Here is a 21,082-nt window from a genome sequence, read left to right as displayed (position 1 = left end):
CTCTTCTCTTCTTGCTTCTCATGGCTGGGTCTCTTGAATTATCCTTGGCAGCTGTGTAATAGGCACACAGACCAATGAACACAGAGGAATAGAGGCAAGGAAGGGGAGGACTTAGAGTTATGAGGTTTTCACTTTTATTGATAAACTCAAAAAGGGCTGGAATTACACGATATTTATTTGCATACAGCTTTGTGATGTACAATGTGTGTTCGCATGCTCTATCTTTTTTAATCTTCATGTAAGGCAGTGAGATAGACTTGATTTATTAGTCTTGGTTTTAGGCTGAGGAACAAGTCCAGGAGGTTCAAGTGACTCATCAGCATCACACAGCCAGAAAGTAGCAAAGTCTGTTCCTGACTCCAAGTCAGTAGGTTTTTTCAGTCTGTGGTTGTCATTGGAGAGAACAGTTAGGAGACTCATGGACTAACACAAAAGGAATGAATGGGAGAGCAGGCAAAGGTTTGAACCTGCCTTGTTATCCCACAGGATAGGTAGCCCCACTGGCACCATGGCTCTGGCAGGTAGACAAACCCCAGGATGCTTAAACTGGGATCCAGGAAGGCTTATGTGAAATGTCCAAAATAGACCAGTTTATGGAGACAGAGAGTAGATCAGTGGTTGCCTAATGTTGGAGAGGGGTGGGAAGGGGAAAGAGAGTGACTGCTAATAAATACAGAGTTTTCTGGGGTGAGAGGTGATTAACTCTTCTAAGACTGATCATGATGGTGGTCGCACAGTTCTGTAAATATGCAAAAAAAACCCATCAAAATTGTAGCAGGGAGGGCTAGTGCATGAGGAACTCCAGGCTGGGAAGCAGGAGCTCTTTCCTACAGGCTTTCTGGTCCATAAAGCCTCTGGAAGCAGACGCTGTTTACTTCTCACCGAGCAGTAATTGTTGTTTCTCTGCCAGTCTCCATCGCCCTTCTTTCTGTTCTGGCCTGGCAGGTGGTACTGTAGGGAGAAGCCAGAATAAGAGAACCTCTCGTTGCCCAGGCCTGGGTTCCTGGTGGTGACTCCCTTGGGCCTGCACCACTGATGGAACCCTGCCAAGCTCTGCAGCCTCCCCCCAGCCCCAGGCCCTATGATCCAGCATGGCCACCAGCCTTTCCCTTCTAACCCAGGATACATCAAGCCCAGCCTGAAGAGCAAACGCCTGTGCAAAGACTGCTTGCCAAATAAGAATGGACATAGCCAGTAACAACACATTCTGGGGGCTGTGGCCAGAATTCTGCACATTGCCCTCTGGGTCCCCGCCTAATGCCTTTTTTACCCCAGCCCAGTCTTTGACATTGCTTTCCATGGACAGGTTCCAAAGGAAATAGATAAACTCTGTGTTTCCCTTCCCATGAGGAAACCACTTCACTCCCTGGAGAGCTGTCTACCTAGGAGGCTCTGTTGGGACCCTGAGGGGTGGAAAGAGGGGAGTGTCTGAGCAACTCTGAGAGCTGGAGGCTGCAGGGAGGATGGCAGTTTGTCTTCAGGGAAAACAGCCTTGCATGGGCTGTAAAGTGAAACTTACAGCTGGCAGCTTGCTTTCATGGGAAGATTCTGGGTACAGAGGCTGGGGCTTAATTAGAGACAGAGACTAAAACTGGCCCCCAGGAGAGGAGACTGAGCAAGGTGGGCCGTAATGGTAAATGCCTCTGAGGTGCCAACTGCCAATGGCCCATATGTCTGGGGAGAACCAGAGAGGGAGGCTACATGGCGGGGAGGGAGGCAGGGAAAAAATTAAAAAGGAAGGGTCCCATCCCCTGCTGATAGGCTAAAACCACAAGGTAACTGTTCTGTATTCACATTTTATTTTAGGATCTTAGAACGGAAACTCAATTAACTAGAATGGGGCAAAATGACAAATTTGAATTGTTGAATAACTCAGGACCAGGTGGAAGCCACTTTTCTGCTTCAATCTTTGCCAGGAGAAAAGAAAATGTTTGAAAATACCTTGGTCTCCTTCTCCTTGTCAGTGCTGGAGAGGGTTTCCCAGCACTGTGTCTTCATACTGACATGCCACACAGCCCTTCACAGGCATGCCAGCAGCCTGAGCAGATCAGCACATGATATTGCATTTTGCAATAATTGAATACTTGTGCTGTGACGCTGGCTTGGATGATGCTGCAAAGAGAGGGATCCAAACTGTAAAGAAGTAAAATAGTGAATCCCTTTGATTTTCTTGAGATATGTGAGAACTTTGCTTTGGAAATATGCAGGGGAGCCCAAGAAGGACGATACGTAACTCTACCTGCACAGAGACCCAGGCTGGGGTGGGGGCAGTGTGGAGGGCTGACTAGAACCTTGTGATTTCTGCGGATGCATTTCTAGACCATGCATGACAAGTGTGATGACCTGGCATTTTTATAGAAAGGGTGAGACTTGCTTCTGCTGCAGCAATGATGATGTTATTCTTACTGACTTGTTTGGTGGTGTTTCACGTTTCTTTATCTCTTCCAGTGTGTCATCCACAGTTTTTGCATTCAAAGGGGTGTTATTCTCAAGCAGAAAAAGTTGAGACCCACAGGTGTTGAAAAGCAGGTAGAATGTGGAATGACCCCAATCTTTGCAGTGGCCATTTGCATGGAAAGCTGTAGAGTAGCGCTACTTTGGGAAGCGCTGCTGGTTACACAGTCAGATCCCAGGGTGATGGCACCCTGGTGTGGCTGCCACACTCCTTCCATTGTGCGTCAGCAGCAGGGCATTTCCGTGGAGAGGACAGGGTGGTGTCCTGGGCCACGGTGTGGCCTAAGGGGATCTAGTGGTGTAGACAGTCATGGGCCCTGTCGCCATGAAGCACAGGGATGCTTGGCACACTATGTAAATGTCTCCCTTTCGATGCTCTCATTAATTTTGTTTCTTTTGTGGACCAACTATTATGGGTTGACTTGGGTCCTCCAAAAAGCTCTGTTGAAGTCCTAACCCCTAATTCCTCAGAATGTGACCTTATTTGGAACTAAAGTCATCACAGGTGTAATTAGTTAAAATGAGGTCATTTGAGTGGAGTAAGCCCTTAATCCAATATGACTGGTGTCTTTATAAGAAAAGGATGGAGCCACACACTGGGTGGGCAACTCTGTGCAATGAAGAGACAGAGATTGGAGTGATGCAGCTGTACACAAAGGATGCCAAGGCTTGACAGCCACTACCAGAAGCTAGGAAGACGCAATGAAGAATTCTACCCCGAGCTCCAGAGGGAGCACGGGCCTGCTCACACCTGGATTCTGGACTTCTAGCCTCCAGAAATGTGAAACAATAAATGTCTGTTCCTTTAAACCATCCAGTTTGTGGCAGCCCTAGGAGACTAATATCCCAGTCTCTACCCTGCCCCACCATTTCAGCCTGATCCATACATTTTCTTTTAAAATGCTAAGATTTGCACTAAAGTTAGCATCTAGGCCTGCAGGCTGGGGGCTATTCTGCCTCCTCATGATGCTTTTGCATGGCTCTGCTCCAGTGTGCATTGTGTTTGTCTTGGAGGGTGCCTCTAGCAGGAAAATCTTAATGTTCTCATTTTCAAGCTTGGAGGGAGACCGTTGTTCTCAGTACTAAAACAACAATTCTGTTTACCCAGGGTTTAAGTAACATTTTCTCACCAGATCCTCTCAACACACATTCTGCAGCTCTTTAACATTGCGGTTTTTCTGACCTTATTTTTACAGACATTTTAAGTGAAAATATTTATCAACTCCCCAACCCAATTCTCCCTGTTAGGCCACAGGATTCTCCACACAGCCTGGAAGCTGCTGGAATGACCAGAGTACACTTTCTCCACATCTCAGAGAGACCAACTCACTAACTGTTTTTATTACTGACATTTTATCTGAAGGTACGTTTGACATTTAACCTTAGGAGATGGTCCCTAAATCCATTATGCATTTACTGCCTCAGTGGGACTCACAAAGGAGAGAAATCTGGGTGGCAGGCCAGGCTCTGGGAGAAACTTCCAACACCAGGCCAGCCCCCAACATTGATTCACTTCATGTTCTCTGGAAGTCTCCTGCCCACAGCAGCTGCTCCTTCAAAGAGGGAAACGCTTTGGACTCATGAGTTGAACCAGAAGGGATGGCTGCAGCCCAGGCAGACCCAGGCTGTGCTCTGGGCTGAAGTGGGGGCATGAGGAGGAGCTTTGGGGGCCTCTGAGCTGTTCAGTTCTACTCATCCACACTTCATTTTAAAATGGTGCAAGGTGACTGGCAGTTTGGAAATCTAGGTTATCAAGCCAGCTGAATGTATGACTTTGTAAAGTAAGAAGTTAAGAGCATGACCTTTGGGGTTTGGCTACCAGCTCTGAACATGACTAGCCATGTGAATCTGGGCAAATTATATAACCTGTATAAGCTTCAGTCTCCTCATCTGTAGAATGGATGGAGTGGTAGAGGGAGCTATTCTTAACCTCACACAGCCAGTATGGAGAATAAAAATTGTCATATTTATAAAGCACATAGCACAATGTCTGGTACACAGGAGTAAATGAAAGCAGGCAATATTTTTCTGGGCAACTCACTGTGTATCTCTGGACCTCTCTTTTTCCATCTATAAAATGGGAGCTCACAGCACTTACAGCTCAAATATTATATTCTATGAGGGAACTTGCAGCCTCTCTGTCCTCTACATCAACCATGTATTGTCTCTGCTTCTTTACTTTTCCGTCATTTTATTTTTAATTGTATTTTTTCCTAATCATGAACACAATTTTTTAAGCAGAAACATAGAAAAAGAAATTTAAAAGTCTACAATTTCAGAACCCAGAGAACATTTTCCAGTATCACTTTCCGGTTTCTACATATCCTTTTTTCACTTTGTAATTTCATGTGAACATCTTCCCAGATGCTAATTGCTCTTCGGCAGCATCTTAAATAGTTTGATAACCCAGAGTACAAAGGCCTTGAAAAATATTTGACAAAATGTATATTATGAATACTAGAATAGTTTCCAGTTTCTCCCTGATACAAATGATACTGTAAGGAGGTTACTGTGATTCAGGAAGTGATGCTGGAGGCTTGCACCAGGTAGAAGCAGGGGAATGGTGGGAAGTGGTAGGACTGTGGTTGCTTTGAAGGTAGAGCTGGGAGGATTTGTTGGTTGATGGGATGAGGCATGTGAGTGACAGAAAGGAATCAAGGTTGACTCCAAGGGTTTAAGCCTGAGCAACTAGAAGAATGGGCTTGCCATTGACTGAGACCGGAAAGGCTGCACATGCAGCAGGTTTGGGAGAGAATAGCAGGAATTTGGTTTTAAAGTGTTACTGTGGAGAGGTCTTTATATGTGCAAGTGGAGATGTCAAATAGGCAGGTGGAGATATGAGCGTGGAATTCAGGAAGATGTCCTGGCTGGAGATATAAATTAGGATGTCATCAATGTATAGAGATGGACTTAAAGACTTGAGATCAAATGAGATCTCTAAGGGACTCCAAGAGCTGCAGAACTCAAAACAGCTTCTACCACATCATGGGGATATTTTGTCTTTCTGCTGCAAGTACATGATGACCTAGGCCCCCTTTTTCTTAAGCTAGTGGTGTGGTATTCAAGTTTAAGCCCCACTATACTAAATGAACTGCCGCCTTTCCTAACCACTCCCACCCCCAAAGTCCAGAACCGCCACCCTCACTAACAACACCTTGGGCAGAAAATCACAGAAGCCTTTCTCAGCTGAGGATAAAAGAGGCTTAAGTTGTGAACACTTTTAAGACTGATTTATTTACAGCCTATAGGATTGTGCTAATTTGTGCACCTTGCTTAATTCTTCACCACAACTCATTTCTTTGTTACAAGCAGAATGAGCCACCTCTACTTTCCCTGTTTCGTTTCCCTTTGGCTGATGTTGTGGGATGGGAGCATGAGGGTCCAGGGGAGACAGATGATAGAATACACTCGCAATTTTGGCTGGCTCTATTTTGGTCCCTCTGACTGTTCAACAACCTCTGCAGAGAAAGAGTAGGAGAAATGAGGACTGCAATAAAGCCAAGGGGCTCCCTGCTGGACTGCTGTTTCCATCTAGATGAGGACCTGAGGTTCCAAAGGCTGGGCAACAGACCAAGGTCACTATGTACCACATACCCAAGTATTCATGTCAGCAGTGGGGTTTTATGAAATTTCAGTGAACAAACAAGAAAGAGACAATGGTAGATGAAGCTATTAACAGAGTTAAAAAGATGAAATTTCAGCTGGGCATGGTGGCTCACACCTATTATTACAGAATTTTGGGGGGCTGAGGTGGGAGGATCAACTGAGCCCAGGAGTTCATGAACAGACCAGGCAACATAGCAAGACCCTCTCTCTACAAAGAAAAGAAAAGAAAAGAAAAGAAATGGGTTTTGCAGAAGAGAAAGGATATGGATTGGTGAGAAAGTAGCAGAAGGAATCACTGCTAACTCCCTTCTTCTGGCCTGCACAGTCCACTTTCTTGGTTTCTCATGCCTCTTATATGATCACTTTGGAGCCACAGTTTGCAAAAACTCACAGCCACCCTACTGAAAGCCTGGAGGTTCTGCATGTGAGCATGCCCTGGCATGGTGTTCCTCCTTTGTGGGGTTTATCTCTCTAAGTCTTTCTGGCTCTGATTCTGAACTCTCACACATCCTTGAGTGGAATCACTAAACCTCTAGAGTTTTGATTTCTTCAGCTTTTAAATGAGGATGATGATACCTCCTTGCAGAACTTTTGAGAGGATTAAGTAAAACTGCCCACAAATTGCCCATCTGTACCTGGCACTTAGTTCAGTATCATGCACCCCAGACTGACACCAGTCCTGCCTGTCAGGAAGTGGCCAAATTAGTTTTAGCCCTGCAAGGAGGAGGTGGTTGAGCACTAAAGGTTCAAGAGTCATTCCAGAATTTCAGGATAATCCCCCAGAGGTAGACTAGGCTCTTGGCCAGGCTTATCCAGATATTGCGCCAGGCACCAGTGATACACCAAACAACCAGAGGAGGCTCCTAAAGGAGTGGTTCTCAGTCAGCGTTCTGTGGTTCCCACCCTGGTGTGCCCTAAGACCCTTTGTAGGTAAGAAAGCCCATTAGGATCAATGGGTGAAAATAATCTTGTTATAGCTGAGGATAGCTACTGATAGAGACATGTCTGCAAAACTGAACATGGACTGAGCCTTAGCACTGGGGAGCAACTTTGCATTATGATGGAGGTGTAGAATCGTGTCCAGCCTGTGCCATAGAAAGACAATATGTTTGCTAGGAGCAATAGAGCTGTGCTTTGTCAAAATACAAGAGGGCATAGCTGGGGCAGTAAACAATTCCTCTCAAGCATCAGCACACAGCTGAAGAGGGTCAAAGAAGTAGGGTGAATAGAGTGGGCTATTGACTTCTTCCTTCTGGGCTTCAATTTCTTCATTTGGGCATGGAAAGATTAATGGATGTTCAACTTTCCTGGGTAACAGACTCCTAGGGGAATCTCATGAAAGCTTCATTCATTCAGTCATTCAACCATCCATTTATTCAACACACATTTTGTTATGCATCTATGATGTTCCAGACCCATGCTAAATGTTGAGATTCACAGGGAGTAAAGAGGAAACAGCCTACCCTTACCTTGGCTCAATTGACTTCGATTCTGTTATTTAACATTCGGCTGAGGAAGCTCTCCTGACCCACCCCTTCTCTGTGGCTAGATCAGGTACCTCTATCCCATGCTGAGCGCAGCTGCACACCTGCCATCTGTCTGTGCACAGACTGGACGTTACTCCACCTCCAACCAGATGTAGAGTTGTTCTCCACACTGTGCTGCAGTCCGTGGTCTACTTTACAGCTTCGCTGTGTCAGTAGATGTCCTCAGTTAGAACAAAACACCCTGCCTTTTGTTGGACTTTTCCTTCACAGCTGTAATTAAATAATCATGTAATTAGTTCATTCACTTGATCATTCAGCAAACATTTATTAGTTGTTTAACATTCTTCTCATCTGATAAATGAAAGCAGAGATCACATCTGACTTATTCACTCCTGTGTTCCTGGCATGACGTGTAAGAGCTAACAGAGTATAACGAAAATAATTGCCCTGGACAGGGTGTTTGCGCCCCTACTCAAAATTCCTATGCTGAAATCTTAACCCTCAATGTGATGGGATTAGGAGGTGGGGCCTTTGAGAGGTAATTAGATCATGAGGGTGGAGCCCTCATGAATGGGATTCACATCCTTATAAAAGGGACCCCATAGAGCTCCCTCACCTTTTCCACTGTGTGAGGAAATGAAAACGATGAGATGAGAGTCTGCCACTCAGAAGAGGGCCCTCGCCAGAACCTGGCCATGCTGGCACCCTGATCTGAGACTTCCAGCTTCTAGAACTGTGAAAATAAATATCTGTTGTTTATAAGCCACCCAGTCTATGGTACTTACTATAGCAGCCTGAAGTAAGCAATATTAACAACAAGAAGAAGAACAACCACTCAACTTTATTAATTCATTCCCCAAATCTTCATGGAACACCTGCCTTCTGCCACCACATACCAACTGGGTCTCTCGGGGCAGGCTTCCCAGGTGCCTGGATAAAATGATGAACAAGGCAAGTGCACAGTTCTTCCTTCGTGCAGGCTGGGCTCTCGTAAGGTGCTTATTGTGTGCCAGGTGCTGTCCTAACTCTTTATGCCTATTTAATCTTGACATTTCCTTTTAACATGTGTGCTTTCATTATCACTATTTTATGGGTGGAGCAACTGAGGCACAAAGCAGTAAGTCCCTCACTGAAGGCTACAGAGCTGGGAGATGGTAGAGCCAGGATTTGAACCCTGATGATGTAGCTGTAGCTGCCTCTGCCACCTAACAGTGCGTGCTCTATAACTAGCTGCTGAGTGAATGAAGGAATGAAAGAATACCCCTTTTCCAGGTTTGACATTCGGGAAGTCTGCCCCTGCCTTAGCTTGAGATTCAGCCCAACACGTCAATGCACCATGTTAACCCTCCTATCTCATTTAAGCAGACCCTCCAGGCTGAGGCTGGCTGGCTGGAGTACTGACCTGGAGGAGAATGTCCTTTAGCAAAGAGCTCCATGGAGAAAGTGAGGCAAACTGTGTGATCACCAGAGTAGTGTTGATTCCACAAACACCAACTGGGCCTCTCAGGGAGATCTTGGGCCTTCTCTGGGAATGCTGAGGCTGGAATCTGTGAAGCACTTTTGAGAATTCAGCTGCAGCATGAACCTGCTAATTAGGGTTGTGTTTATTTTGTACTACATAAAGCAGATTAGATTAACTGAGCAAGACGGAAGCATTTTGAGGGATAACTCTTTCTCTCTGGCCCAGGCTTTCTTTAACTTTACTGTTAGGGCCTGAGGGCACTGAGGTCCTTTCTTTGCTAGACCAAAGGAGACAGAGGGTTTCCTGGCAGGGTGCCCAGAGCTCGACTCTCCTCCATGCTCAGGCAGCGGCTGACCACAGGGACCACTGGAAGGATATGACTGCCTCTAATCCTCTTATTGCGATGCACTCGTAAACAAACACTCTCGGGCATTTTACCAGACAACAGCCCAGGAGCTGACACCAGCTCATTTTCAGGCACGCACGACCAGCTACAGATGAATTTTTAAATGCTGCTGAAAACTAGAAAAGTATTAAACAACTTGCCAGGGCGGAAGGGAGAAGCCATGGGATGCCTTGCCAACCCCAAGGCAAAATTCTCCCCATAGCCTGTGGGGCCCACCTGATTGTCTCTGCCTGCCTATCCCATACCACATTGTATCCGATTGTCTCTGCCTCCCGATCCTGTACCTCACTGTGTATTTCAGCCACGATGCCTGCTTTCCATTCAGTGACAGCTCCCTTCTGCCCCAGGCTCTATGCAAATGCTGTTCCCCCTTTCCCTCCTTCCTCCTTTCCCATCCTCTAGGGCCTGCTCCCCTACTTTACCCTATCTTTGGAGACCCTAAGCTAAGGCCTCTCATAGAGGGCATGAGCTCCCCAGGAACAATCAAAAACAGCTCAGATTTCAGGAGGCAGAAACAGGAAGATGCACTTTGCCAAGCGAGAGCCCTGTGGTATGTCTCCAGGTACCTCTGGGTACCAGGTGCTCTGCTGGTCTCAGTCCCAAGCTGGCACTCACAGAAGGCAGGGGCATGGGCCTTGGGAGAGCAGAGGCCACTGCTGGCTGCCATTACCATTTCATTACTCATCTGCTAATTGTGGCAAATGGGGATTTTACAGCTCCCCTGGCCCTCGCTGTGGACTACGGCACTGGTTTGATGGAGAGGGAATGGAAGACCAGCCTTGGAATTTTTTTAAGAAGGCCCATGTGCCTGCCTACCTGGTTCATTTGGACCCTGCAAGCCTGCATTTGGGTCCAACAGCCATTTGGCCAGGAGGCAGGGCATGGTGATGGGCCTGGGAACCCAAACACTCCAAGCTGAACCCCACCTCTCTCCATCAGGATAGAAGTCTTCCAGTTGGGCCATTCATAGTGGGTAGCCAGTGGTTGCCACTGGGTTTAGAAGAGTGATTGAGTCACGTGCTACTGCTGGGCAGACCCTCTGAGAGGAGGCTGAGGGGGCTGTGAGGAGACACCAGGCTTCCTCTTGGAGACCATGGACCCAGAGGCCAGTTTCCAAGTCCTAGGTAGCTGTGAGCCACAGCAGCAGAGAGCCAAGCTTTGAGGAGCACAGGCTCTAGAATCCACGGCCAAATTGGAGCTGGCTCTCTAAGTGATGGGACATTCAGTTTCTGAGTTATGGGTAAGATGAAATTAGATAATGTATGTAAATGCTCAGCAATAAAGGATCCAGTTATAGGGGAGGGAAAAGAAAATTCTCACGCCCTGTGCAGCGCACAGTTTCATTCTTGACCTATCTTATGTGTTAGTGGGGATATCTGAGGAGCCCCTGATCCTATATGCAGCTCTGTAATAATAACCAATAATTATATCTGACATCAGTGAGCACTTATTGAAGTCCAAGGGCTTCAGTCTTTTGTGTCTGATCTTCACAACCACCCTACACATAGGCCCTCTGAGATCCATTTTCCAAATGAGGAAGCAGGAATCAGGGGGAATAAATAACGTGCCAACGGTCACTCCAGCAGAGATGCAAACCCAGGACTGTCCCTCTGCATGGCTTCGGACCAGGGGTCCTCTGGACCCTTCCTTTCTCTTTGGCCACTATCATTCGATCACTTTTGTGAAGAACTGTAGCCAACTACTCTCTCTCCCACCCTCTTCTCTGAGAGGCAGAATTTGGCAGGGGCTAAAACTGGGATTTTGGAGTTTAGGCAGATGGGTTTGGATCCAGCTGAGTGGCCTACTAGCTGCATGGCTTGGACAGTCATTTGCCCTTTTTGGGCCACATTTTTATGTTTGTAAAGTGAGGATAAGGCCTGCTACATAGAAAGGTCACAAGACAGTAAATGAGCTCAAAGACCTGCTGGTGCCCGACATACACCAGATCCCACTTGCCCTCCTGAAGGGCAGCTGTGCTGCTTGGAAGCCACCACACAGCCTCCCTCTTCTGCAGAACAGCAAGAGGGTGGGAGGCAGGCTCGAAATGAAGCCACAGTGTACCCCTCACAAAGGCATTCCCTTCCCTCCACTGTCTCCAAGCCCACCACTGGAGGAGGAGTCCACTGCCTTATCTTTTTATTTTTTTATTTTTTTGATAGAGGAGTGGTCCAGGGAGCATCTGCTTCTGTGTTTACAGGAGTGTGGCCTCCAGAGGTTTCTGATTTTTGGCGAGAAACGGCTCAGAGGATGCGGCCCCACATCTTCAAGAGGCTGTCGCAGAGTCAGCAGTAAGGGGCCAGCAGCAGTGACCCCACTTCTTCCCCCCTCACCAGCTGGGGGTATCCAGAGTGCCCCTGGCCCCCGCTGGAGCCCATGAGGCCCTCCTTAGCCTCCTCACCACTGGAGTGCCACTGGTGTGTGTCCAGCCTTCAGAGAGTCACTCTCACCCCCACTGGCACCTTGTGGCCGGCATCTGAAGTGTTGGACACGCCTTTCTTCACTGTGATACAATTTTTCTGCATAGGAGAAAAATCATGACACTTCTGAGTAAGGGAGTTGCTGTGTTATTCTGCAGAAGAGAACAAACTCTGTCCAAGCTGTTATTTCACGTCTGTTCTTAAGAACTGTCACTGTAATTCCCCAATGTCAACAGAATCCTGATGGCATGCCTGCCTGGAGCTCGGCGTCCTGCACGTATCAGCCCCAATCTACCTCCGGGGTCTTACCTGCAGGTATTATTATTGGGAATAATGATGGCTGTTGATTAAAATAATCATATCATCCACAGTTGAGGACTCACAAGGTGTAAGGCCATCTCCTAAGCACTCGACTCATTATCTCACTGAGTTCTCATCGGAGAATGTATCCAGAGGAAGTAGCTGTTAGGTCTCATTTTGCAGTGAGAAATCTGAAGCCAGGAGAGGGTACCTCGCTTGTCCCTGGGCTCCTAGACTTCAAAGCTGAAGCTTGTGCCACTCTGTTGACTATCACTCCAGACCCAAGGCCCCATCTCCTCCACACAAACTCCCTTCTCCAGTGAAAACTGCCTACTGCCCGGTCCCCCTGTGTGCCTTCCACCTGCCTTCCCCATGCTTGTCAGGCTGTTCCCTTGACCTGGAAGACCTTGGGGAACAGCAAGGTGAAATGGATGGGGCGCAGGCTCTGGAGTCAGGAAAAGTGCATCCCTCCTGTTCCACTTCCCAGCTCCCAAACCATTTAAGCTTTCTGGGCCTCAGTTTCCTTACCTGGAAAATGGGAAGATGTCATGTCCTCATTGATTTGGTGAGGCAACATACACAAAACATCTGGGTGGTGGCACAGGCTTACCTGTCTGAAGTTCTGCCTGAGGTTAGAGGCCTCCCTCTAGAGCGAGGCCTTCTCTGACTAACTCAGTCTGGTGACATTTCTTCTTCCGAGCGGACTCTTCTTCTTTCTCCTCTAGGAAGTCCATGTGCCATAAGGGCAAGGGCCCTCACATTGACTTAATGCCGTCGCTTGCACATTGCAAGAGCTTGATCAAGGTTTGCAAAGCAATTGCTCTTCAGGACTTGTCACCATCTGCACCCCACCTTCTTCTCCAGTATCCTCACTCTCCCCAGTGTCTTCACTCTTCACCTCCCATCGCCCACTCTGAGCCTCCTGTATCTGACTCCTTGTGCCCCCAGACACTGAGGTTCTCTCTTACCTCCTGGCGTCTCTGTGTATAATGTCTTCCTTCACTTCTTTCCCTGGGTAACTTCTGGTCTTCCTTTAAGATTTAGCCCAGGTGTTTTCTCCTCCTCCACGAAGTCTTTCAGATACCCCAGGCTGGTTAGATACTCGTCCTCTCTGTTCCCACAGCCTCTGACTTTTCTCTTAGCACTTGTCAACCTGTGTTTGTCCTGTTTGTTCACCTCTCTATCTCCACTGGTAGGATAGGATCCCCTGAGGGTAGGGACCCTGTTGTTGTCATCTCTGGAGTCCTGGCATTTGACATGGTGGCCATCACAAAGCCAGTATTTTTTGAGTAGATGGATGACTGGAAGAATGAGCACCTGGCTGAAAAATTCTGCACATCTGCCACTTGGAGTATCTGCCGATTGGATTATGCAACGTCTGTGTGAGTGATGTCACTTGGCCACCTTTACCTTTGTGTCCAAGAGACTGTGTCAGTTTGTAAGGGAATCGGACACAGTACTGCAGAGCTGTGTGTAAATCTGCATGTGCGTTTCGTGCCTCCAGTTCAAACCTTGTTCATTAGCACAGCAATTAACAGCAGAGCCTAATGACAGATGGCCCAGCTCTGCACCTGAACCCCTGGCTCCTTGGCAGGCTTGGAGCAGAGCAGGCACGTCTGGCATGGTTGATGTTTTCATTGATCTAGTGAGTTCAGCTCCCAGAGCTGCCGGCTATGGAGACAGTGAGCTGACATCAGTGCTGGCATTGGTTGGGGGCTGAGCCTAAAAGGGCCAGGCTTGTAACAGACTCTTGGAAAGCTTGTAGAAGTTTGGGGACTTTATTTTTTTTTTTTTAAAGATATTAATTTCACATTGGGAAGTCCCAGCACCCCACTCTCAAATTTTCTTAAGCTCTAAGGACTTACCTAGGAGATGGTGTCTCTTTCCTGCTAATTCTTTATAAGTTTCTGGGCTTTCTACAATTGTTATTTAGAATTGTGATATCCAGGCTCTTTGGCTTCAGCTAACAGACACTCACAGCTTAGTGTTTGGAGTGGTATAAGATCAATGTTGTGTAAACACAATTAAATTTAGCAAGTTTGGAGACGCGGGGTGTTTTTCTTCCTGTTAGTCCTGGGTTTGCATTGACTTCCTGGTTATTACCCTGTGAATGATATTCATTTCTCCATGAAAGAAGTATCAAATTGGTGTTCAAATAGTTGTCTGGGTCATAAATTCAAGCTAAAGTGCAGCATCCTAAGCCAGAGTGGATTTCACAGAACTGGAGTTCATTAGAGCTAGAAAGGATTTTTCTGTCCAACCTGTACCATTGACAGATGGGGAAACTGGGACCCAGAGAAGTGCATTGATTTGCCCAAGGACACACAGCAAGCAGGTGGCAGAGCTGAAGTCACGCATTGGTCTCCAGTGGCCTCTTTCCTACACCATGTTTCAGATCATCAGAAATGCCCAGGCTTTGCCATGTGCCAACCCCAAACAACTCTAGCATGAATTTCTTAAGTGATGTTAGATATGCTTCCTTCAGCCAGACATCAAACTTGTTCTGAGTGAAATAGAAGAGGGGGTTCAGGCGGAGGAAGTGAGGACTGCGGTCTGTCATTAGTGATGTGGAAACCACACATCTTGTTTAGAAAGGTGTTGACAAGTCTGTGTGCCCAGGGAGCCATGCAGGGGAAGAGAGTTAGAAAGCTGGGGAGTCCCCAAGGTATGAAGCAACTTCAGTAAGAACCTGCCCATCTTTGCAAAGCAGGCACTTCTCTCAGTGAGGGGGTTGCAGGCAAAACTGCGGGGATAGTCTTGTTCCCACAGAAGAAGTGGTTGGAGAAATACCCGTCACATCATGAAACAATGCCCTCATTCTGCATTTTCTTATCTAGGAGACAAAAAATGCCTCCTGGAGATAACCTACCTGCCCTCCCTTCCTTTGAGGAAGTTTAACCTTTCTCCCTCATTGATATGGAATCCCAGGTATTTATCTGATGATCTGCTGAGACTGGTAGTTCAGAAAAACCAGTCTTCAGGCTTATGGGCAGCTGGATGAGTATCCCAGGGTGGAGGCCCAGGTCTCGGGGATAGGTCCCACCTCTCCTGATAATGTTCCCCATCTCCCTGTCAGGAGGTGCAAAGGTTTGGGTGGGCATTGTGAAATGTTGCCCCAGAAGAAGGGCACCTTCTCTCTCAGCATCATGCTAAGAGGTCCACACATGGCCCTACTGCCACAGTGTCACCAAGGCAGACCTGTCCTTTCTGCCTTGTCTTTTAAAAAAATGACCCCAGGGCCATTGTAGCTCCTCCTGGATCCTGATTCACTGTGTATTTTAATCAAGCATAACTCTTGGAATGAGCAGAACACGATTTCATTTTTGTCTCCCAGTGTTTTCTTCTTCCCTGCAGTGAAAACTCAAAGAGGTCCCACAATGTTTTCACCCTCTGTTAGGTAATGTCTTGCATAACTTGAAGTCACAAAACACAGTCTCAGTTCTGTAATTGGAATTCCCGGTCCTGTGTGTTAATTCCAACTCTGCATTTGAATTGGAGATCAATCTTCTCCCCTTCTATTTCTAAAGTCAGCTTCAGAGCTAGCCTCGTTTCAGGGGAATGAGTATGATTGGCTTCTCCCTTTCTCTGTTCGTTTTTCACCCGTTGTTTACTGACTGCACACTCCAGGATTGGATAAAGAAGGAGAAAATAGAGGGAAGGACAGTTCCTACTTGCCTGGTGTGCTTGTGCTTATTGGCAGACCCTTAAAACCCACTCTGCAGTAGAGGTCTTTCCCGCTTGCTCAGAGTTCCCAGGATGGCTGGGGATGCTCTCCTGCAGTCCCCTGACCTGGCTGATTGCACTTGATCCTGAAGCCACCACTGGCTTGGCAGCCCCTTAGAAAATCTGAAGTTCATTCCAGCTTTCTGCTGAGGTCCATTACTTCCCTGGGCCAACTCTTTCTGTCACGCAAAGTCCGTATCTGGAAAATACCATTTTTGTACCCACAAACCCTGGGAGTAAGGTAGTGGAAACTCTTCCTCATCCCAGCTTTCCTTCTCAGGCCAACATTTCTGTGGAAGTCCCAGGTCCCTGGGGTTCATGGCTCCTTGGCTGCTGCTGGGGAGGGAGAGTTGGTTTATTTCTCCATGCTATGGCATATTTCTCCACCCCCCGCCCCCACCATCTCTATTGTTTATCTCTCTTGATATGGTTTGGCTGTGTTCCCACCCAAATCTCATCTTGAATTGTAGCTCCCATAATTCCCACGTGTTGTGGGAGGAACCCTGTGGGAGATAATTGAATCATGAGGGCAGTTTCCCCCATACTGTTCTCCTGGTAATGTCTCGGTCTCACGAGATCTAATGGTTTTATAAAGGGTTTCCCCTTTTGCTTGGCTCTCATTCTCTGTAGTCTGCTGCCGTGTTAACTGTACCTTTTGCCTTCTGACATGATTATGAGGCCTCCCCAGCCATGTGGAACTGTGAGTCCATTAAACCCCTTTTTCTTTATAAATTACCCAGTTTCAGGTGTGTCTTTGTCAGCAGCATGAAAATGGAGTAATACATTTCTCTTTCTCTCTCTCCATCTTTCATTATCTCCCAGCCAATAGCCACACTCCCTTGCCTTTAACTTTCCCAAGTCTGTATCAAGTCCAATGAGCTTCAACTTTCCAGTGGACAGACATCAGACTCTCCAGCCCATTGAAACTGCTTTTCCTAGTCCCTTCTGACTGGTCAAGCCCACTTCCCACCAGCACTCCTACAGAGGGGAGTTCTGCAGACCTCCCTGCCATTTCTCTGTGGGGTTGAGGGTACAGCCAAGTCACAAGGAGATAGCTCTCTGCGCTGACACACATACACACACAATCCTGGGAATCAAGTTACAGTTGTTTCTCTTAACAAATGGTAGGGACATGGCAGTGGGGAAGTTTTCTCAGAGCTTTGTGAAATCAAGCCACGTTCCCCACTCTGTGGTATGTGGCAAGCATGAAGGATTAATAATTTTTGTACCGAGGAAACAGCACACTCCCAGGGCCTCTTCTCCTATCCCAATTTCATGTTTTCAATCTAGGAGGGGGCCAAGGAGGGACAAAGGGGAAAGAAAAATGGTAGCAGAAATGGAAGTGGTTTGAGGAGATCTTTTGCATCAATCTGCTGTAAATCAGCTCTCATGGACTCTGGGCAGTTCTTTTCATGACCTTCTGGTATTTGCCTTCTCTCATCCCCAGCAATTTTTAGTGATAAGGAGCGTTTTGCAGTTTAGGGACGCTGCTGAGGGAACAGTGCGCTACATCTCTTTGTTATTTTTCATCCTTTCCTGAGACTGCAGGTGAGTCCACTTCTCATACACACTGTCTGACTTCCAAAGACCTGAAACCCAATGATCCCACACTCCCAAACCAGGGATGGACTCCAGCAGGTGCACAGAGGCGACTGGAAGGCATTTGCCAGCTCCCTTCCAAAACAAAGCTAGTTTTCCTTTAGCCTTCAAGCTGCCAAGTAAGAAGTCTATAAAACAGTGGTTCCCAGATTGTTGAATTCTCAAAAATATTTTTTAAGAATGGAAAGGCCGGGCGCAGTGGCTTACGCCTGTAAACCCAGCACTTTGGGAGGCTGAGGCGGGCAGATCATGAGGTCAAGAGATCGAAACCATCCTGGCCAACATGGTGAAACCCTGTCTCTACTGAAAATACAGAAATTAGCCTGGTGTGGTGGTGCACGCCTGTAATCCCAGCTACTCAGGAGGCTGAGGCAGGAGAATCACCTGAACCCAGGAGGCAGAGGTTGCGGTTAGCCGAGATCATGCCACTGCACTCCAGCCTGGTGACAAAGTGAGACTCCATCTCAAAAAATAAAAGAATGAGAAGAAACTTATTTTGCCAAGAAAAAAATTAAAGAAAAAGAAACCTAAAAAATGAACAGCCAGCACCATTATTTTATAAAAGAAAGGACATTTTGGCACACACACACACACACACACACACACACACACACACACACACACACTCCAAGTCAGAAAGAACTTAATCTCAGAGTAAACACTAAACAATTCTTAGATCTTTGTATAAAAACTCCCAATATTGTCTTTATTTTTCTCATGTTATTGGTGCCCCATGAAAATTTCACTGTAGTCTGTTCCTTGGATTAGCTCTTGGAAAGCAGGAGCTAAAGTTACTGGGTTAATCATAAGGTTAAGAAACATTTAGATATACAAGCAGCTATGTCTCATTGCATTGACTAACACTAACATTTAACACACAGGCATGGTTGTCTAGTTCTTGCTGGGCGGTAGATTTAGTGCTGAGGGTACAGCTGCTCCCTGAGAACGTGTGTACTTGAGTGAAAGGATATGGAAGTGTCACCTCCTCTGGGAGACCCCCCAATACCACCTCAATTACAGTAGTAGTTGAGACCCGCCCTGCCCCATCGCCAGTAATTCTCTAACATGTCACCTTTTTCTTTGGAGCCCTTACCTTAATGGAAATTACCTTGTTTATGTCTTTATGTCTTTTGGGGCTTGTCTCCCCAACTAGGATATACGTCCCAGGGGTGCAGGAACTTTTCTGCCCTAGTGACCACTGGAGCACCAGCACAGAGGTCCAGCGTTCCCCTTGGTGGCTGATGTGGGGTACAAGTTGCAGAGGGAGTAGGACAGGGCACCCCCTTGTCCTGAGCCCCTCACACAGTAACCTCTTCAAATCACTCAGTGACCGGTGAAGAGACCAGCAGGCCTCCTGCCCTGCATAGGTGTTCTAACTTCTGAATTAGTTAGGTTCCAGTCAGAAAGATAATTTACACAAAGCATCGTTTTTCTTTACAGAAAGAAAACAAAACATCTTTTTTACTGCCATGTACCTCCTCCTCTAGGGGTGTGGGAGGTTGCTGGAAGGTCATGGGATATTTCTAATGGAAAAAATCAGCATTTGTCTATCTCCCTTCCCCCAGTGGAAACCATCGGCCCAACAAAGCACACCGGTGGCAGCTGGAGGGTCAGAAGTCCCCTGACCAAGTCACCATTGTCACCACTGGAAGTGGTGAGGAAGATCACTTGCAGGCAGGACCATAGCCTGGCATTAGCATTCTGGTGACCCCAGCAAGGAGGCAGTGTGGGGACGGCCTCTGTGTGGGGTGTGGTGTGATTGTTTCTCAGGAGGTAGCTGTAGTTACAGGACAGCCTTGGCAAGCTCCTACCACTGTGTGTGTCCACAGGCAGGCAGGCTGGCAGGAAGCTCAAAGCAGCACCCTGGGCCTCAGGAGCCAGGGACTGAGCTCTGTCAGGTTAGATGATAATAATGCAAGGTAGCATTTGCTTAGAATTGACTGCGCCCTATGTGCTTCACACGCATATCATGCACACCAGAAGGGCTCACAGCAATTGTTTGAAATGGATGTGGTCATTATTTCCTCTTCATGCCTGAGAACACTGAAGCTCAGAGGGGTTAAATGGCATGCCCAGGGTCACCCTGCTGATGGATGGAATCACGTGGACTCGAATCCAAGTCTTCCCGCCCCCAAAGCGTTGACACCACTGTGCTTCTGCCCTGAGTTCACCTTCCATGGAAACGTGCTGTGGTTTTGTGAAAAGCTCCAGAGCTCCGTGGCTAAATGTAGAGGTTGGAACAACAGTAATAAAGTAATAAACAATAAAAAACCAAGCATCTGCTATGTGTCAGGGACTGTGCAGGCACTGTAGGCACATTAACTCAAAACAGCCCTGAAAGGTAGGCCTTAGTCTTCCAATTATACAGATTACAAACAGGCTGAGAGTTTAAATGAATATCCCAAGTCCCACAGCCACGAAGTAGTAGATTCAGAATCTGAACTCAGGTTAGTTTGACTTGAAAGTCATTGCTCCCTTGAAAGCATTATCCTGTGAAAACTGATTCACTCAACAAATATTTATGTATACTTCATTTACCAACTAGTATTTATTAATATCAATATATATTGTTTCAACAAATATTTATAATATTCGTCCAACAAAGATTATTATTATTTCTATGTGTTCATATATTTATTGCCTGGTATATAGTAGGTACTGAAGAAATATATAGACTGTTCTAGAAAGTAGGGATCAGGTGCTAAACATGAGAAATAAAATCTTTGACTTCATGGGGCTCACATTCTGGTAGGAGAAACAGAAGATAGACATGGAAAGAAAAAAATATATGTAATAGAACCTAATTATAAGTTACTTTAAAAATGAACCAGAGTGAGGAGGCAGGGAGGGATTTGGGCAGGGAGCTAGGGCTGTTTCAATCACAGGCTCACTCTGGCTGCTGCTCTGAGCCAAGACTGTAGTTAGTCAGAGAAGCAGGGGGCCAGTTAGGAGGTAATGCAGATAATCTAGGTAAGAAACAAGAATTTCTTGCCTCAGTATGGTGGTAGCAGATTGGTAGGAAATGATTGGACTCAGAATTTATTTTTAAGTGAGCCAGCAGAATTTGTTGACAGATTGGATGTAGATTACAAGAGAAAGAAAGGAGTCTATGGTAACTCCAAGATTTTGGCCTGAACAACTGGAGGGATGGGATTGCCAGTTGCTGAGATGGGGGAGACTGAAAGGTTGGAAATTCAGTTATACTCATTTGTGTTTGAGATGTCTATCACTAGTCCAAGTCACGTGTTGAAAAGCCATTGTGATTTTTGAGTTTGGAATTCAAAGGTGTGTTCTCAGGGTAAATATGTCCAATATGTAATCAAATCAAAGAGACCACTGACTATAAGACCATTATTTTATTTACTACCAGGAAAAAGCACTGTCCAGTAAGCTAGGATACATTGCAACTTCAGAGATATTAAAATGTGGAAAAAATGTGTGGTTTAGAATCAATGGGATTTAGTAAGTTTGGGAGTTTCCAGTATATGGATGGTATTAACGGCTGTGAGAGTTGAGGAAATCACCAAGGGAGTGATAGAGGATAAAGAGAAAGAAAAAAAAATAGGTTAGTGCAAAAGCAATTGTGGTGTTTGCCACTAAAAGCATTGGAAAGTAACGGAAGCATAAG

At 46.5% G+C, this 21,082-nt stretch overlaps 1 protein-coding gene and 1 long non-coding RNA gene across 2 annotated transcripts in view; one reads left to right on the top strand and one right to left on the bottom strand.

The window, feature by feature from the left end:
• NAV2 (neuron navigator 2) overlaps window positions 1-21,082 on the top strand; it is a 771,558-nt gene that overhangs the window by 170,467 nt on the left and 580,009 nt on the right. The window lies entirely within an intron of this gene.
• LOC111525873 lies at window positions 114-13,293 on the bottom strand. Its single transcript, XR_002726224.1, has 4 exons — window positions 13,101-13,293; window positions 8,950-9,094; window positions 7,619-7,817; window positions 114-951 (listed from the first exon to the last, which is right to left on the bottom strand). It is a non-coding gene; the product is annotated as an uncharacterized LOC111525873 (long non-coding RNA).

This window comes from Piliocolobus tephrosceles, chromosome 13, assembly GCF_002776525.5.
Source record: "Piliocolobus tephrosceles isolate RC106 chromosome 13, ASM277652v3, whole genome shotgun sequence".
NCBI classification, from domain to species: domain Eukaryota; kingdom Metazoa; phylum Chordata; class Mammalia; order Primates; family Cercopithecidae; genus Piliocolobus; species Piliocolobus tephrosceles.
The sequence above is the reverse complement of the archived record's forward strand: the minus strand, read 5'-3'. Positions and strand labels throughout refer to the sequence as shown.